This window comes from Suricata suricatta, chromosome 10 (assembly GCF_006229205.1).
Source record: "Suricata suricatta isolate VVHF042 chromosome 10, meerkat_22Aug2017_6uvM2_HiC, whole genome shotgun sequence".
NCBI lineage: Eukaryota > Metazoa > Chordata > Mammalia > Carnivora > Herpestidae > Suricata > Suricata suricatta.
In genome coordinates this window covers 67,516,227-67,533,476 of record NC_043709.1, presented here as the reverse complement: position 1 = coordinate 67,533,476, position 17,250 = coordinate 67,516,227, and the positions used below count along the sequence as shown (strand labels likewise).

The 17,250-nt window shown below is 39.4% G+C and overlaps 1 long non-coding RNA gene across 1 annotated transcript in view; it reads right to left on the bottom strand.

Moving 5' to 3' along the window:
- Positions 1 to 15,183, bottom strand: part of LOC115304995 — a 90,174-nt gene extending 74,991 nt beyond the window's left edge. Inside the window, exon 1 of the long non-coding RNA XR_003914713.1 lies at positions 15,125 to 15,183. This is a non-coding gene — a long non-coding RNA (uncharacterized LOC115304995). The remainder of the gene's footprint in view (positions 1 to 15,124) is intronic.
- Between the last annotated feature and the right edge of the window lie 2,067 nt (positions 15,184 to 17,250).

Genomic DNA, 17,250 nt, shown 5'->3' with positions numbered 1-17,250 from the left:
TGCTACAAGAGATGTGGTACCTGTATCCCTCAAGGTCCATCCAGGAAAACAGAAACCATCTCATTTATTTTAACAGAAAAAAGGAAGATATGTGGAACTGGATGGATAGCACTGGGGGACTAACGGGAGCACACCAATGGAGCACAAAGAGGAGGCAGCTCTGCGCCTCAGAGCTGGCAAAACAAAGGGAAAGAGGTTGAAGTTTCTAAAGTCAATGATGTTGCAAGGTGTCACACTGAGCTGGTTCTCAGATCTCGGGCCAAGGGATACTGCCCGCCGGTACTAGTGCCTCTGATGGCAAATGAAAAGACAGGTTCTAGGAGAACTGATGGAAAAGCTAGGAACTGGGAAAAACTGCCCTTGAGAAATGAAGCGCTGCCGCTGGGGTGATGCTGATGGTAGCAACAAATGAACAGAAAGGACCAAGCCCTCTTCCCTCCTCCTGACTTCTGGCCTCCCGCTAGTGCCTCCTGTCGGTGGGACTCAACAGGAGCAGGCTGGTAGAGGAGAATGGGGGTGAGCAGAGTCCCAACACCAGTACCACACAGCAGATTGTCCAAGGGCAGAGCTGAGAACAATAACTTTATAACCAGTACAGTGCCTCAGACCACAAGAAGGGGGAGACAAGACAGTAAGGGGGCTGCCCTCTGAATGTTTACGATTTGGGGCAAAATAGCCAAGAGTCATATCTTACAGATAGCAGGTCATTCTATATTTATCTTTGAAGGACAGGGTGATAGTATGGCAAATTGAGCACAAACCATAAGTCTGTACAATTACTGTCAGGAAAAGACCAGGGCGACGAGATAAGGAAACAAAGCAGATTCTCATGTTCTGAAACCTTGTTTTGCCATATTTCCTAGGTCAGAACTTGTTATTTATTGTAATAATAAACTATGTTCTTTCTCTTCAGAGATTCATTTTCTCTTCCACGACTTACCTGGATAAAATCCATACATCAGAAAGGTAAGTCAAGTGATACAGCCACTAACCGCAAGCACATTCAATATATGTATCATTTTCCCCATCTGTGAAATGGCAAGATTAAAGAAGTATATGCAGAAGACTTTCTTGTTAGTGATTATTATTCATTCATTCAACAAATATATTTAATGTCTACTACTTGCCAAACATTAGTTTAGGGGCAGGAGTTAAATAAAATAGACCATGCACCCATATCAATTAGGAACCAATATGGCTCAAAGTAAAGGAAAATCCCACTCCAGGGTTTTACTGAAGAGGGTTTCATGATTTCCACTTAACAAGAAATCATGAGGGAGGCAGCCAGGGCTAGTACAAGGTACTGTGACACGATCAGGGACCCCGGTTCTCTCTGCTTTTCCTCTCAGCCTCCTTAAAGGGCTAGTTTTTGTATTCATGCATGTCATTTCATGACCGCAAGACACCTTTTCCACTGCCAGGAATCATATCTGCATTCCAAACATGCCTAAGGAGAAAGAGGAAGGAAGGAAGAAGTGATGCTTATGTTAGGAAAGTAAGGACTTCCCAGAAATCCCCAACAGACTTCTGCTCACATGTTACTGACCAGAGGCATAGTACACAGCTACCCCTCGCTGCAAATCAGAATGTGAGGGTAAGCATTTTTAGTTGGACATATTTCCAACCCTAAAAAAAACCCAGACTCTGTAAGGAAGAAAGGTCGCTGTGGTTCTCTAGCGGTCTCTGCCGTCGCCCCTGCATCGTGAAGCTCATATTCTTGTCTAGTAGGTGATATCACTAGGGCTCTATCGTGGCAGCAGCTGGAGCCAGGAAAACAGGAATTTGTTGGAAGGATATAAACAGATCATGGAATCGAAGGGAAATGGAGGGTCAGGTTAGAGAAGGATGAGAACCAGTGTGGCCTCTGTGTGGTCTCATTGGGCAGCAGTGGTCTGACAAGGGAACCCCAACACAGAAGAAGCAGTACGAAGACTTAGAAGAGTCCAAGCGCTGACGTGGGCCCTAGCAATCCTACCAAGTCTGCACACAGTGGGAAAAGTGACTCCCCAAAAGTAAGGGAGTGATTACCAAGAAGAGCGGCAACAGGTCTGGGGCATTGGCCAAGGGGCTGATTTTGTGAAAAGATTTAAGTTTTCCAGTTGACAAGTTCTTAAGTGCTATTAAGCACTGTAAAATCCTTCATATTGTATCTTGATCTTAAAAACACATCTTTGCTCCAATTTTTTAATACTTCAGAAAAATCCAATTTTCAGTTTTCTAGACTGAATCAGAACTGCAAAAAAAAAAAGTTTACGCTAAAAAAAAAAACAGCAAAAGATTACATGGTTTTGCTATTAAGACTGTCTTCTGGTTACATTTTATATATAGATTTTTCTGAATGTAGGTTAGGGAGCTATTAAAAAATTAAATAAGAGAAGAGCATTGCTTCTGCTATTTGACTTGAAGATATTCACAGCAGGGCAACATAGACTCAGATTTTTATAGTGTTGTCTGAAAAAAATACCGTCTACTGACTTCAAAACCCATAGGCAGATCAGGCCATTAAGAACTATTACCCATATTATTACTGCTAAAATATTTATATATTTTAATTTTGTAATAAGGTATTTCCAAAGAAAACAATTTTGGCTTAAAATGCTCATGTTATTAAAGTCATTCCAGCATAGCGTTGTTTGAAAAATCTCTGCAGAAGCAAAAGCCAAAATCACCAATTTATTTTAAGTTTGAATTTGTACCTCTAAATCCCATTTTCCTGACCCTTCAAAACAGATACTGCAAATGAAGACCGAATAAATTAAGCACACGCATGAACCTTGTTAAAAATAACAAGAGGGGCACTTGGGTACTAGACAATTTCGGCTCAGGTCATGATCTCACAGTTTACAAGTTTTAGCCCCACACTGAGCTCTGTGCTGACAGCTCTGAGCCCGGAGCCTGCTTCAGATTCTATGTCTCCCCCTCTCTCTGCCTCTCCCCCATGCTCTCACTCACTCACTCTCTCAAAAATAAACATTAATTTAAAAAAATAACAAGAAAATTTGGTGCCTTGGTGACTCAGTTGGTAAAGCAATGGACTCTTGATTTTGGCTCAGGTCATGATTTCATGGCCGTGAAACCAAAGCCCTCATCAGGCTCCACTCTCTACACAGAACCTGCTTAAGATTCTCCCCCTCCCTCTGCCCCTCCTGTGCTCGCACTCTCTCTCTTAAAAAGTAACAAGAAAATTAATGTAGGTCCAGGTGTCATTGTTATTCACATTCTTTTTACTTAGTTGAATTATTTCAACTTCAAATCACTTTTGAGATTTTCATTTGGCTATTTAAAAAATATTGATTGAACCTGCCTAGTAGGATAGACACCAGTATTTGTCTACTTAATAGTTACATTCCTTTTACTCCTTACTAATATAATCCCATCTTTTTAAAGATATCACTGTGTAACTTCTCAGATACACTTGTAGTTAGGGGTTGCCATGTGACAAGGTCTAGACAAAAAGATATATAGGAAAGAACTATGTTTTTTTAAGGAAACTCCTTTGGTAGTATTTTTTACTTTTCTGTCTGAAATGCAGATGCAATTCCTAAAACCATGGTGGCCATTTTGCAATCATGAAGATATAAAGCAGAAAAAAGAGATGGATCCCTGAGTTTGATGATAGTATGGTGATACTGTAACATTCCTGGACTGCCTATGTTCAGCCTTTTCGCTAGATGATAAAAATATCTATATTTGGTTCAGCTACTGCAATCAGGTTCTGTTATTTGCAGCCTGATATATTACTGACCTGTGTACTATGTATCTGACACTGTGTTAGACTGAGGCGGTATAGCAGTAAACAAGATGTCGACCTTAGCCTCAGGGAACTTACTGTTTAATGAGAGAAACATTCAACAAATAATTACAAAATTAACTCATTACAACTGCTATGAAGGGTACATACTGAGGTATCTAAACTAGTCTGGGTGGGTGGTGGTCAGAGAAGACTTTTTAATGTAAGTGACATAAACTGGGACTTGGATAAATAAGAATTAACTGGGCAGCCAGAGTTGGAGAGAACATTCCAGGAGGAAGAATGATCCTTATGAGTGAAATAATACCGCATGAGGCTGGAGCCATAGGTAGATCGGAAATTGCAGGACCTTTTGACCATGATAAGAAATTTAGACCTTACAGGGGCACCTGGGTGGCTCAGTCGGTTAAGCTTCCGGCTTCAGCTCAGGTCATGACCTCACGGTCCGTGGGTTCGAGCCCCGCATCGGGCTCTGTGCTGACACCTCAGAGCCTGGAGCCTGCTTCGGATTCTGTGTCTCCCTCTCTCTCTGACCCTCCCCTGCTCATGCTGTCTCTCTCTATCTCCCAAAAATAAATAAAAAACATTAAAAAAGAAAAGAAAAGAAATTTAGACCTTAGAGCAATAGAAAGTCACCTTAGATGTGAAGTGCTCAGATTTCAGGTTTTTTTTTTAATTTTTTTTTAATGTTTTATTTATTTTTGATACAGAGAGAGACAGAGCATGAGATGGGGAGGGGCAGAGAGAGAAGGAGACACAGAACCGGAAACAGGCTCCAGGCTCTGAGCTAGCTGTCAGCACAGAGCCTGACGCGGGGCTCGAACCCACAAACGTGAGATCTGACCTGAGCCGAAGCCGGAGGCTTAGCCGACTGAGCCACCCAGGCGCCCCAGATTTCAGTTCTAAAGGGAGAATTGTGATTGCAATATGGAGGAATGAGATCAAAACTGGATGCAGGGGTAAGAAGCTTATTGAAGTAGTTTAATTCAGGGGTCAGCAAACTGCTTCCAAGTGTCTGCTTTTATAAATGAAATTATAATGGAACTCAGCTACACCCATTTATTTAAATACTGTCTATAGCTGTTTTTATGCTACAATGGCAGGGTTGCGCAGTTGCCGTAGAGACTACACAGCCCACAGAAGCAAACATATTTACTATCTGGCCCTTCACAAAACAAGTTTGCCAACCTCCGCCATAACCGAGTGAAGGTGGTGGCTTCGACTAGTTCCCTAGGGATGTAGAAAAGGGAGTGATTTATGGTGTATTTGAGATTCCCTGATAGGTTAAATTTGGAAGAAGGAGAGACAGATGAACAATGACTTTTAAATATAATCACCTAAAAAGATGGAAAGGTTAGTTTTAGAGTGTAAAGTTCAAGGGTTCTGTCTTGGTGATCTTGACTATATTTTAGAGACAGATTATTAATATCGTTGTCCTTCTCTTGTTAGAATATGGAAATACTACAATGTGTTCCCTGTTGTGATCAGTTCTGCTCGGTTATGTATTCTGCTCATACTTTGGTGTACTGATTTTTACAGAAGGTTCTCCCAAATTTAATTCAGTTCAGTCCATTTTAATAAAAAAAAATATAAGCAAACTTTAAAAGAAATAGAGGCAAACAGAAGATAAATAAAAGTTTTCTGACGGTTTGAGAGAAGACATCCCCTCCTCAGCTAAGCAGGTAAGCCTGTCTAGTAATTATCACTTATACATTTCTAAGACTTTTTTTCATGTAACTGCATTCTCCTCTGTAATTTCATGCCATTTAATATATCATTGATTTCACAAAAATAACAAAAGTATATGGGTAAGGTATAACTTGTTGGGAATGGACATAGATCTTTTGAGTTAGCTAAGTCCCTCTCCTGTACCCTTTCAAACTTTATCAAAATCTGGGGCACAAGGCTTGACAACTAGGAAAAAAGTTTTTAATTGTGGAAGTCCAATAAAAGATCAGAAGTATGGTTATCATGTATCTTGATGCCAGATCCTCTGGCATGGGAAACTCACCCAAATCTCTACTCATCCCTCTGTAAAAGGTCAAGCCCCAAGCACAGAAGGAAAATAATCAACTGTCATGGAAAATGGCATGGCCAACATTTGAAATCAAACACTTTGGTGCTGTTCTTTGAATTTGCAGAAGTGTTCGGCAATACAGATATGCAACATGCTTGATGTGACCTCCTATGGAGACCATTAGGGGGGAAAAAAGCAAGTCTTCCCAAATGTCACATTGAGGATAATATTTGACCTGCATCTTTTCCTTAGAGCACTTCACAGCTGTTCTGCTAGGTTGGACTGCCGCAGGAATTGTTGTGCAATTGCTCCCTATGAAAATGAATGTTTTTTTGAGTTTGGTTTTGTTTTGTTGGCAAGATGCTGGAAATGTTCCTCGTACCTTAAGGATAAGACAATTTCTTCTGAAATGCATACATTGAGACGTGGGGAAGAAAATATCTGAGACAGAGAATGTAGAATTTATGGGTTTAATGAAATGTGGAAATTGGAAAAGACAAACATCCCCTCTGAATATGGCATTAACTCATTAGCAGTCTGGGTTAATTAAAAAGTATTAAGGTCAGATAGGTCCCTATAAATCTGATACATGATTTCTTTTTTTTTTTTAATTACTTTTTTCAAGCAGAGGAGGGTTTTTTTTGGTCCGTGTTTTGGTGCTGTTTTCCCTGGATGAAACAAGGTATTCCCAGCCAAAGAGTATTGAGCTGGTGCTCAGAAAGTGCAATTTCCTCCTTCCCTCCAAACCCACCTGCTCATGACCATAAGCCCAGCTGCAGGTGGGGTAGTGTTTGGAGCAGCAGCTAGAGCAGAAGAGACATTGGAACAGCAATACTGAGCTGGTTTCCATTCTTTCATTATTTCATTCATGTTCATTTTCTTTAGGAGGCCTGTAAAATGTTCTTTTTTAATTGAGCTATAATTGAAAAACAGTAAAACTCATCTTTTAAAATGTTCAGTTCTAATAAAATGAAAGGTACAATTCTATTTTGAGAAGTTTCTACAGGCATGTAACCATACCCACAGTTGAGTCGGAGAGTATTTTTGTATCATAAAAATATTCTTGTGTCCTTTCATAATCAATCCCCTACCCCAACCCCAGCCCATAGCACCTGGCAACCACAGATCTGATTTCTATTTGTTTTTCCCAGAATGTTAAATAAAAGGAATCATACAGGGTGCCTGAGAGGCTCAGTCATTAAGCATCTGACTTCGGCTCAGGTCATAATCTCATGGTTCATGAGTTTGAGTCCCACATGGGGTGGGCTTGAGCCCCGCTTAGAATGAACAAGCCCCACTTCAGATGAGCCATATTTCTCTCTTTCTCTTTCTCTCCCCCTGCCCCTCACTCACTTGCACCCTGTCTCTCTCTCAAAACAAAACAAAAAAGGAATCATATAGTCTGTAGCCTTTTGAATCTGACTTATTTACTTTGCAAAATGTCTTTAAATTCATGAATGTTGTAAATTAGTTCATTCCTTTTTATTGCTGAATAGTATTCTATTATGATTATAGGGATGTCACATGATTTATTTACCCATTCAGTATTTGGTTGGTTGTTTCTAGTCTGGGATAATTATGAATAAGGGTGTTATAAACATTCATACATAGGTTGTTATGTGGACTTATAAGAAATTGTCAAACTTTACCTCAATGGCTGTACCACTTTACATTCCTACCAGTAAATGTCTGACAACTCCAGTTACTCAAGGGCCTCCCCCTGCATTTTGTATTGTCAGTTTGTTGTTATTTGGGCCATTATAACTGGTGTGTGGTGGTATCATACTGTGCTTTTAATTTATATTTCTCTACAGACTAATGATACTGAGCATCTTTTCATGTGCTTATTGGCCACATACATGTCTTCTTTGATGAAGTGTCTCTTGGAATCTTTTGCCCACTTTGATGGTTTGTTGGTTTTCTTATTACTGAATTTTGAGAATGTTGTATATTCTTGTTAACTAGTACTTAACAGGACTAGTATTTAATCCCTGTCTGTGGATTGTCCTTTTGTTCTCTTCACATCATTTAAAGAGAAGTTTTGGGGCACCTGGGTGGCTTAGTTGGTTAAGCAGTCGACTCTTGATCTCAGCTCAGGTCACGATCTCACGTTCGGGGATCCGAGCCCCTCTGAGCTAACAGCACAGAGCCTGCTTGGGATTCTGTTTCTCCTTCTTTCTGTCTCTCCCCCACTTGTGCTTTCAATCTATCTCAAAATAAATAAATAAACAAAAAAATTTTTAAAAAGAGAAGTCTTGATGAAATCTAATTTATTAACTTTTTCTTTTATGGATTATATTTTTTATGTCCTTCCTAAGAAGTCTTTGCCTAACCCAAAGTCACAAAGATTTTTTTTTTTGCCTGTGTTTTATTCTAGAGAATTGAGAGTTTTATATTTAAATTTAGGTCTTTGATCCATTTCTAGCTAACTTTTGAATACAGGGTGAGGCACTGTCCATGTAGATATCACGTTTCATAAGTGGATGTCTAAATACTCTAGCACCATTCATTGAAGAGGCTATCTGCTCTATATTGTATTGCCTTGAAACTTTTACTGAAAAATAGTTAATATTTGTGTGACCTATTCCTGTGTTCTCCACTCTGTTCAATTGATCTATGTGTCTATATCTTCACCAATATCATGCTGCCTTGATTACTGTAGCTTTACAGTAAGTCTTGAAACCAGGCAAGGCTAGTCCTCCAACTTTGTTTTTTTCCTTTTCAGAATTATTGTGGCCTTTGCTTTTCCATGTAATTTTTAGAATCAGATTGTCAATTTCTATGAAAAGTCTTTGGTATTTGGTTGGAATTACACTTAATTTACATAGGAATTTGAGAGAAATAGATGCCTTGACAATATTGAGCCTTGTGATCCATAAAGCTACTGTACACTCCATTTATTTAGGTCTTTTATTATTTCTGTTATCAATGCTTTTTAATTTTTAGCATATAGGTTTTACACATATTTTTTAGGTTTATCTCTAAGTATTCCATGCCTTGTGTGCTATTTTAAATGGTATTGGTCAGCATCTGATTCTTTTTTTTTTTTAATTTTTTTTTAATTTTTTTAAATTTTTTTATTTATTTTTGATACAGAGAGAGAGCATGAGAGGGGGAGGGGCAGAGAGAGAAGGAGACACAGAACCGAAAGCAGGCTCCAGGCTCTGAGCTAGCTGTCAGCACAGAGCCCGACGCGGGGCCCGAACCCACGAACGTGAGATCTGACCTGAGCGGAAGTCGGAGGCCCAGCCGACGAGCCACCCAGGCGCCCCAGCATCTGATTCTTGATCTCAGTTTAGGTCATGATCTCATGGTTTTGTGATTTTGAGCTGCACATCAGGCTCTGTGCTGACAGCATGGAGTCTGCCTGGGATTCTTTCTCTCCTCTCCCTCTGCCCCTCCCCAACTTTCATTATGCTTCTCTCTCAATACAAACCTTTTTTTAAATTTTTCAAATAAATTTAAAAAATAAATAGTACTTAAAAAAATTTATGTTTCTAATTGTCCCTTTCTAGTATATAGAACTAGAGTTGATTTTTTTGGTGTATTGCTCTTGTGTCCTGAAACTGCTAAACTTACTTATAAGATTTAGCAATTTTTTGGTGGATTCTATTGTGATCTTCTATGTAGACAATCATGTAATCAGAGAATACAGTTTCATTTTTTTCTTTCTAAAATGTATGCATTTTATTTGTTTTTCTTGCTTTATTGTGCATTCTGGGACCTTTGGTTCAATGGAGATTCTTCCTTGTTCCTGATTTTCATAAGAACATCTAAAAGTAAACTATCATTAGGTTGTTTTGTAGATTTTGTTTTTGTAGATGCATTCTCTTTCAGATTTGGAGCGTTCCCTTCTATTCCTATTTTGCTAAGAGTGCTTTGATGAGTGGACCTTGAATTTTGTCAGTCTTTTTTGCATCTATTGAGATGATCACACAGCTTTTCTGTTTTAGATGATCCACATGGTAAATTACATTGATTTTGAAATGTTGAACCAACCTAACATTTCTGAGATGAACCTCATTTAGTCATGTTTTATTAGCCTATTTATATATTGCTGGATTCAATTTACAAATACTTTGTTAAGGTCTTTTGTATTTGTGTTCATGAAGAATAATAAATAGCTCTCAAGATTAATCTGGTCTCATAAATGAGTTGGGAAGCATTCACTTTTCTTTCATTTTTCTGGAAGACTTTTGAATAAAGTTGATATTTTAAAAATTTTAATATTAGGTATAATTCACCAGTGATACCATCTGCACCTAGAAGGGGACTTTTGCAGGGAAGGAGGGAAAGGTTAACTATAGATCCAATTTATTTAGGATATAGGACTATTCCATTTTTTTCTCTACTGAGATTTCTTCAGTTTGTTATTTTTCTCTCTTTTTAATTTTTTTTAGCTCTTTGTGTTTTTCCAAGATATTCTTTTGGTTTTTGTTTAGTTTTTGTTAACAGATGGACTAGGGAAACTTGACTCTTCTATCTCACTGGAATAATTTGAGAAATAAAAAAAAAAAAACAATAACACCCAGGGTTCGTCTATGTGTCAAGTAAGACAAAGTAGAGACTAAAAAGTAGCTGCATCAGAAGCCATCAACAGGAGCACCTTCTTTTCTGTTTATAATAGTCCTGGCTAAAACTTACAACTGTGGTGTGAAACAAATATGATTAAAAAAACTTCTGCTTCCTGGACAGGATGAGCAAATTAATTAATTAACTAACAACAATTGTTTAAGACTGTTAACTTTGTACAAGGCACTCTAAAGCACACAAAGCCAAGGAATCACTTCCATGAAGTTGTCATCTTTCCAGATAATCAGCTGGAAACTTCCATAAAGCTAGGTATGATCAAACACAAACCAATATAGAGTGAACTCTCTATTGAAATGCTGGAGGAATAGAATGAAGTATACTGAAAATTTTATTTTATTTTTTTAAAGGTTATTTATTTTGAAAGAGAGAGAGAGAGAGAATACATGCAAGTAGGGGAGGGGCAGAGAGAGAGAGAGGGAGAGAGAGACTCCCAAGAAGGCGCCACACTGTTAGTGCAGAGCCAGATGCAAGACTCAGTCTCACAAACTGTAAGATTATGATCTAAGCCAAAATTAAGAGTCAGACACTTAACTAATTGAGCCACCCAGGCACCCTGGAAGTTTTATTTTAAAAGGTGAGATTTGGGGGGGCCTGGGTAGCTCAGTTGGTTAAGCGTCCGACTTTGGCTTAGGTCATGATCTCACGGCCCATGGGTTTGGGCCCCACATTGGGCTCTGTGCTGACATCTCAGAGCCTGGAGCCTGCTTCAGATTCTGTGTCTCCCTCTCTCTCTCTGCCTCTACCCCACTCACTCTCTGTCTCTGTCTCTCAAAATAAAAAATAAAGATATAAAAAAAAATTTTAAAGGTGAGATTTCAGCTGAATTTTCAGAAAATGGACATATATATGTAAGAAGAAATAGGGATAATATTTCTGGTAGAGAAGGAGGCTATTATATTGAAGTCTTTAGCAAAAGACGAAGTTGGAAGGGTCCAGGAGGTGAGACTGCTGCAATGAGACTGCTGGGAAATAGCCCAAGAGGAGAACTAGCATTGTGTGACTTAATATCCAGACAACTTGTATGAGGCCACCTTTCTTCTCAGTTCCTCCATCAGAAAATGAACACTAGAACATTTAGATTACTTGCCCAGAGACAGCCATGTCAGTGGCAATCTGGCATTTGAACTCAGGCGTAAGATCAGAGCCCAGGCTCCTCCCACAACTTTACCACCTCACCAGCTAAAGAAGTTCAGCAATTCCTGAGATGCCTGGGTGGCTCAGTAAATTAAGTATCTGACTCCTGGTTTGGTTTAGGTCATGATCCCACAGTTCATGAGTTAGAGCCCCGTGTTGGGCTCTGTGCTGAGTATACATGCAAATAGGGGATGTTGGCCTCAGAGCTGGCTTGGGGTTCTGTCTCCCTCTTTCTCTGCCCCGCCCTTACTTGCTCTCTCTCAAAATAAATGAAATTTAAAAATTAAAAAAAAAAAAGGAAGTTCAGCAATTCCTAACTGGAGTTTCTCCACTGCAGTGTTATAGCCCATTGTGAAGTAGATTTTAAGCAATGTGTTGCTAGTAAATATGCATTTATCCATTCAATAAATAGTATTGAATGCCTTGCCCCATACCAGGCACTGTTAAGCTGTCACAAATATACCAATAAATAAAATAAACACTCTTCCTACCATCATAAAGCTTATTTTCTAATGATGAAAACAAACATTGAACAAGTCAATGTAATTGTAACTGATAGGTATTTAGAATAATTGAAAAGTCTGGAGATCTCTGTAAAGAAGGGATAGTTAAGCTGAAGTTTGTAATAGTTAGCTAAAGAGTGTGTGTGTCTGTGTGTGTGTGTGTGTGTGTGTGTGTGTGTGTAGGGGTTGTTCCTGCACAAGAAGGAACAATAAAATTTCAGACCTTATTTCACAGGAAGTGAGAAGTAATTGTAGGGTTTTTAGTGGGGAAGGAACACATAAAATTCTTAAGATACATATTTCTAGTTAATTCTGACTCTACTGTGGAGAATAAGTTACAGTGGTGCATAAATCCAGAGGTCACTGAAAAGGGGACTGCAGTACCAAGCAGAGAGGAAGAGTGACAAAGGTCAGCCTTGAGAGCTGGCTTGGATTGAATGTAGGAGCTGAGAGAGAGAGAGAAACCAAAGACAAGTCCCAGATGTCTTACATTTGTAACCAGGTAGCTGGTGGTGTGCCATCTACTCAGCTTAGGAAAAGGCAGAGAAAGCAGGTGTAGCATTGGGGAGGGGGCAGGCAGATGACAAAGCCAGCTTTGGAAAGTTGAATAGCAGGTGTATATTGCAGTGGGCAAGAGTATGGCCTAGGAAGACAGACTGCCAAGATCCAAATCCCAGCCATACTATGTAACTGCATATGACCACAAAAAGTTATTTACATCCTCTCTGTATTTCAGTTTCTGTATCTATAAAATGGAGATAATAATACCTATCTCATAAGATTATTATTAAAACTTAAATTAGTTATACACATACAGCTATATCTAAAGTCAATATCTGGGCTTAGTAAGCATAATAGATTTAAACTATTATTATTTGACTGCAAGATATTCAATATACAACTAAAAAAGGATAAAGGAATATAGAAGATATATATTCCTTTATATATTTCAGAATCTCAAAAAAAGGATAGGGTCATTATAGGATTGAACTTCCCACTCCTATATGTTTGAGTGAGAGACATGCAGCACTGAGTTGGAAGCACTTAGTGAGCAGTGCAAGAGCTCTCTTTGGAGCTCTCTATCCCAGTGGAATAGAGGTTAGTAATATTTGAGAAGAAAACTATTGCATCCTAAGTCCCTGAATAATCACAACAAGCAGAGCCTTCATGCCAACCTTAGGCAGAAATATAGCATAAGTGAGAAATAAGTCTTGGTTATTAATATTTTATGCCATTTAAAAATTGAGAATTGTTTGTTACTGCAGCAAAACCTAGTCTGTATTGACTGAAACATCAGTGAACCATTTAATTATGCAAATGACATGAAAAGTTTGAGAAGCTGTGGGTCTTAATATAAAAGATTGATATATTTAAGCAGACTTGTATTTTATAAATTATTTCCTCTGGAGACAGGTTTCCTTTTAAATATGGGTCTAGACATGAACAGACACTTCTCCAAAGAAGACATCCAGATGACTAACACATGAAACGATGCTCAACATCACTCATCATCAGGGAAATACAAATCAAAACCACACTGAGATATATGGGTCAGAGTGGCTAAAATGAACAAATCAGGAGACTATGGATGCTGGCGAGGATGTGGAGAAATGGGCACCCTCCTACACTGTTGGTGGGAATGTAAACTGCAGCAGCCGCTCTGGAAAACAGTGTGGAGGTTCCTCAAAAAACTATCCATAGAACTCCCCTATGACCCAGCAATAGCACTGCTAGGAACTTACCTGAGGGATACAGGAGTGCTGATGCATTAGGGCACATGAACCCCAATGTTCATAACCACACTTTCAACAGTAGCCAAATCATGGAAAGAGCCTAAATATTCAGCAACTAATGAATGGATCAAGAAGATGTGGTTTATATATACAATGGAATATTACATGGCATTGAGAAAGAATGAAATCTGGCCATTTGTAGTAAATTGGATGGAACCTGAGAGTATTATGCTAAGTGAAATAAGTCAGGCAGAGAAAGACAGATACCATATGTTTTCAGTCATATGTCAATTGGGAGAAACTTAACAGAGGACCATGGGGAAGGGGAAGGGAAAAAAATAGTTATGGAGAGGGAGGGAAGCAAATCATAAGAGATTCTTAAATACTGAGAACAAACTGAGGGTTGATGGGGGTGGGAGAGAGGGGACTGTGGGTGATAGGTATGGAGGGGGGCACTTGTTGGGATGAGCACTGGGGGTTATATGGAAACCAACCTGACGATAAACTATATTAAAAAATAAAATAAAATAATAAATATGGGTCTAGATTGTACCTTTTACTCTAAAGCAGAAACTGCTGGTGTTATAGAGAAATGTGAACTTCAGATTGAGTAGTTGCTACTGGGACATTAGAAACTGAGACCACAAGAAGAACACACAGGCATAGTTTTCACTTCATATCAGAAAAAGCATAAAGAGAAACTGAACTAGATTTGGTCAAATTCAACTCACTTGACATTATTTAATACTGCTCAACCCAAACTTTGAAAAATTAGAAAGAAAGGGGCTGTATTTTCTTTTGTAATTTGGAAGCGAGAAATATAAGGAAGTGACACTCCTTATTTATCTACTATATGAAGGTGGACAGTTGGGTTCTGCTATGGTTTCTTTGAAGGCAGGGCCTCAGCTGTGGATAGGAAATGAAATGTCTCCTACTGACAGAGGACTTTCCCACTCACAGTTACCCTGGGAAGAGGCAGATTCAGGGACTGGAGGTGACAATCAGAAAGGCAGACATTAAACTGGAAATGAAGATGGAACTCCTTCTTTGGGCTTTACTCTCTTTGGCTTTGACCCCAAAATATCCAACCTTCTTTGGTGGCAGTAATGGTACCTGGTATCCTCTCAGGAGAGTAGACTGGTAGCTAGTTGGAGAGGAAACCCTATAGTCAGGGAATCAGTAAGATATTTCAAGATGGTGGTGGACTACAATGCACAATTTCTGGAGCTTCCATATTTAATAAGCACTTGCAAGTTTCTTTGCTATAATTTCCTCTATTTTGCTGAACTTTCAGTAGTTTTGGTTAACATCAAAGCCTGGTCTCAGTAGAGCTGGGAAGAATTAGGGAAGGGTAAGTGTCTGTGCTTAGTCCAATAATAAAAGGCTAACTCACCATGAAGTCAGCGTGTCGGGGGCGGCATCAATCCTTGGCCAGCACAGGGTCAACAGGCTGAAACTGATGAACACTCAAGCACATACAGAGAGCTTCGAGCCCACGTTAAATTCCCTGAAAGAAATGAGAAGGAACCTGAGAAGGGCATCCTGCTCTCATGCAGGTGGAGACTATTAATCAGGAGACATTAGGTTAAACTGTGGCCTTGATTGCACTGGCAGGGCCAGGGGAACATGGGTTGCAAACATAATCCAGGGTGTACGCTTCCTTGGGACTACGATGCTCGTGGGAGTTTGCGATGTAAAACATCATTAGGCCATGCGTTGGGTGAAAAAAGATTCAGATGTTCTCTTCTAGACAAAGAGAAGCCTCTGTGGGTTTTCAGATAGGGACATAAGGAAATGAAAAAAGAAGATTTTGAATTTTTACAATATTCTAGTGCCATTACAGTGGGCAAAGAGTTTTCAACAACTATCCTATTAAGAAAGTTGTAAATATTGTAAAGGAAATGTGTTTTCAGTTGAAATAGACCATGTAAATCAACCTTGAAGCTTGTGGATTTAGTTAAGTGGAATGTAGGTGAAACAAAATCTCAATAAATCAAGAAATCCAACCTTAATGTAAGCAGTTCATTAATTAAAACTCACAGCCAAGTATAAGATTTACACAATTCTGAAGTGACAATACCGAAATAGCATCTGCTTCCAAGCATCTGCTTACCAAGAAACTGCTCTTCTTACTGAACAATAGGATAAATCATGATCCCCCTATAATCCTTTTAGGATTGGGAGTGTTTCCCATGACGTTTTCAAATGACCTAGGCAACGCTCATTTCACTCCAGTAACAAAATCCACAGCTATAATTTGCTCAGTTTACAACTTTGAAGTAGCAATCATTCAATTCTCAAATTGTAGATGTTTGGGAAGGAAGATTAAAGCTGAAGGCAGGCTGAGGAAGTGGAGGGGAAGGAGAGGGTTTCTGCAGAGCAAGGTTGCCCAGGGGTGAAATAACTGAGGGCAAAGAGTCATCGATACTAAAACTAAAAAGAAATAAGGAAAATGCCTAATGAAGAAGCCAGGGTGCTTATAGTGGAGTTGTGTTACATATGCATTTAACTTACCAAAGGTCAACCACATGTGATCAAGGAAACCACACAGATAAAGGAAAAGAGAGAAAAGCCATAACTTAAAAAGGTATGACTGATTTTTGCATGCTATTCGCACTCAATGAACCACGCTCTGTAGTAAGATTGAGAGGGATGATGCGAATCTGTTTTTCCCTTAGCTTTTAAGTCTTTCACTGTGTGTGCATCTTACTGCACTGAATATGAATCTAGGGTTTAAAGACAGGGATTTTTTTTTAACAACACGGTTCTTAAACCCAAGATAAGTATTTCATCAGGTTCCCAGTGGGATGGGAGTCAGAGATGGGATGACAGGAAACGGAAATCCTGTCAGTGGATTCATTAAAAGATGCACGTTAGCCTCTGCATTGACTAGGGCTCAGGCAGATAAGCAGAACCACTACAAGTGACATGGATTAAGGAATATAAGGATTAGATTTTACACAAGTATAGACACTGTTAAAAAAAATTTGCGGAAAGCTATTGTCCTGGCCTCTGGTAGCAGGCCTGAAGTTGCTGTGGGTCGGCAAGACCAGTATGGAGAAGGAAAGCTGGATGTGAAGTGGGGAAGGTCAAGGACAAATTGGAACCCACATGGGCAAGCTGGAACCTAAGGAATAAAACAGAACCCACACTTGCCTTTTACTGCCTCCATATGTGTGAGACCGGTGACCTATAGAGGAGCCACACATGCCCTTGGTCCAGGATGCAGAGAAGCTAGAGGAGGTATGCAGAAGCCAAAGACGCCACAGGGCCGGCTGCAGCTCCACAGCCAACAGTCAGGCGTGTGCAGGAGGGACGACACAGACAAGCCGCTGCAGCAACCAGATCCTTAGGTCACCCTTATGAGTACATGGCTACCGCTTCCCTTCTGCCTTCCAAATCAGGCATAAACATTCCTGGTGGCCAAACTCTTCCCCATATGTGTTATTCTTAAAAAGTACTTGAAAAGCCAATATTTGTTGCCACTGACCTGCTAACCTGTCATTTGATCTCTATCCC